We start from the raw sequence: 2,928 nt of genomic DNA, 5'->3' as shown, positions 1-2,928 counted from the left end.
AAAGTTCTGGTCATACTACAGGGCTGGACAGGGACAGAACTCTGAATGAAAACAGACAAACAAACAACACAGAAGAGAAAACATGTTGGCCTCAGACTTAGCAGCAACTTGTCCATGAAAAGATGGTGGAGAAACGTCAAGAAGGAAAGGAAAGAATTCTACACAGAGCTTAGTTCAAGTGCAATTCAAGTACAAAGGCAACAGATATTTTCAGTTATTTGTAAACTCAGGAAATACGGGATGAGCCCTTCTTGGAACTAGTTGGTGAAGACGTCTAGCACAACAAGAGATAAAAAGAGGAAGGATTGAGAACAGAATTAAGGATGAATATCCACAGAGATTCTGGTTGCGGGACTGAGTGTCAGCATCACACAGCTCGACGACGCAGGCTGTGGAGTGACACGGAGCAGGTGGTGGGGTGGAAGGACCCCCAGCTCTCCCCGACTCCACAGTGAGGGCAGGGAAGACTATATCTGAAGCACATAAATCAAATAACAGATGAAAATATACAGCTATGTAAAAGCAACAGTGATGTAAAATAATGGTTTATTTAATCAAAATTAGGAAGGGGGGGAAAGCAGATGAGATGGGGGAGGTGTAATGTGCAAACTTATTGATCTTTCATGGCTGGGAATCTACAGAAATAATCTAACACTGGAAAATCAAGAAATGGAGCTGAAACGTGTACTGATGGAAGTTAAAACAGTGGTCATTAGAAAAACTCAAATCACACTAGGTGAGTAATCACCTGGAAGAAAATGAAGTTGTGGTTACATGGTGGAATTTCAGAAATAGTGATATCAGCAGTTGTGCTAACTTTCCTGATCTATACTCTGGGGATAACAGGAAATTTAACCTTCGCATAGGCTGTGTGGAAATGGCCATTGTTCCTAAGGTGAGTGCCTCTGAGTCTGCCTATGAAAGGAAACACTCCCTTTGATATTGGGGCTTCTTGGTGTGCAGCAGACAGAACAGGCCCCGGTCACTAAGCAGTTCCAGCCTCCAAGGTCTTATTTTGGGACAGCAGAATAGGGTAAAATAAAAGGTCAGTATGAGATAACAGGAAGAATAAAATCTCCTGTAATGCCTGTAGATCTGGGTATTTCTAATTCATTAAAGGATTTCTCAGATAAGGGTCCCCATGGTGCAGTCAGTGAGTGAGGGAACTGAAGTCCCTGCTTGAGATTCTTTTTTGTTACTTTGGGATTATGATTGCCAGATCAAATACAGGACTCTCAGTTAAATTTGAATTTCAGATAAACAATGAATACTTTTTTAGTTTATATTTCATGCAATATTTGGGATATTCTTATATTAAAATTATTTCTTGTTTAACTGAAATTCAAATGTAACTGGGTATTTTGTGTTATTTGCTAAATATACCAGCCTTATTTGGGATACATGGGAAGTTGCTGGAGGAAATCAAAAGAAATGAATCATCTTTCAGAAGCATAAATGATATTTTCTGAAGCTGATCAAAATTACCAAATGCTTTGGTAATATACGTTCCTGGAAACAAAAGAGATTATACTGCAAAAACATGGTCTGTTTGATAAAGTTTTCCTCAGTTGGACAAAGCTTCCTTTCCTTAGTTGGACAAAGCTGTCATACTTGGTGACAGTGGGTGAATTTTTACAATTTCATGAGTTGACTTTGTCCTCTGAAACATGAATCCAGTTGTACCTTTTGTTTCTTCTCTTTGGCCCATAGGCTCTCCTCTTTAATCAATGAAACAAGTGAACAAAGTGAACCTTCTCTTCTCTTTAAGAAGGTGGAATCTCCATTTCTTTCTCAAGGAGGTCATGGGGCAAAGCTAAATGGATAATAGAGAAAATTATCACAGTACTAGATGAAATCCTTCAGTGAGAATAAAGTTTGTTTTTTGGGGTGGGGGGACGTTACTAGTTTGGGGATGATTCTTTTTTTTCTGATGGGAAGTAGGGTTTATTGGTTGGCGTGAGTAGGGAGGGGGCAGCACGGGGAAAGCCCACATGAGTGCAGGGCCTGCCACTTGTCCAGGTTGCCATGGTTGAGGATGTATTTGACCCCAAACCCATCCAGGATGAGCTTCTTCTGAGCCACCATGTCTTCAAATTCCTCCGCATTAAACTTAGTAAAGCCCCACTTTAAGATGTGGATCTTGAATTTGAACTTGGCCATGTGTAGGGCCCCAATCACAAGCTCCTTATTCTGCAGCTTGGTACAAATGGACATGATAGCTTGGCCAATGTGAACCCTGGCCACTGTGTCCTAGGACTTTCCAAAGGTACCCCACATACCAGTCTGGAGCCTAGACTAGGAATAGCACAAGATCAGAGACATGAACATCCATGGGAAAGGGCTGTCTCCAAGGTCCCTTCAGGCAACCCATACAAGCTACAGGCTGCGTACACTACCAAGAAGGCTGCTGTTTGCAGCCATGGCACACCCAGACCCTACCCTTCTTTACATTTTCCTACATTTTCTGTGGTTTATAACAAACATTATTACATTTTAGTTTTTTTCACTTTTCTCAAAGTAATGTACTTGTAGGCATGCCTTACAGTTCTTGCATGCTGAGTTCAGGATTCTGGGGGTCAGAGAAGCAGAATTTCCAGGGAGCAGGGATGCTCCCATCTGAGGAGTGGCTCTGGGCTCAGGTGTATGCTCTTTGCCAGACATGGGCTTATCCTGTGTTCACTGCTCCCAGAGGGAAGTCAGAAGCCTTTGGCAAAACTACTTCTGATTGAGACAGACAGCCAGGGCTCCTGGGACATAAGCACAGACCCAGAACTTGGTCTTGATTAAGTCATTACAAAATCGCTCTATATCCTTTACTCTTCCTGCCAACCTCTCCTTAAATTCTAGTTGGAGAAACCGAACAGCAACAACAGCAACAGAAAAAACCAACATCACCGGCTTTCAACACAAGACTTCCTGCAGCCTCCA

The 2,928-nt window shown here is 42.1% G+C and overlaps 1 non-coding gene across 1 annotated transcript; it reads right to left on the bottom strand.

Moving 5' to 3' along the window:
- Window positions 1-2,339: 2,339 nt before the first annotated feature.
- Window positions 2,340-2,470, bottom strand: LOC134377440 (small nucleolar RNA SNORA70). The gene has a single exon (XR_010023484.1). It is a non-coding gene; the product is annotated as a small nucleolar RNA SNORA70 (small nucleolar RNA).
- Between the last annotated feature and the right edge of the window lie 458 nt (window positions 2,471-2,928).

This window comes from Cynocephalus volans, chromosome 4 (genome assembly GCF_027409185.1).
Source record: "Cynocephalus volans isolate mCynVol1 chromosome 4, mCynVol1.pri, whole genome shotgun sequence".
NCBI classification, from domain to species: Eukaryota; Metazoa; Chordata; class Mammalia; order Dermoptera; family Cynocephalidae; genus Cynocephalus; species Cynocephalus volans.
The sequence above is the reverse complement of the archived record's forward strand: the minus strand, read 5'-3'. Positions and strand labels throughout refer to the sequence as shown.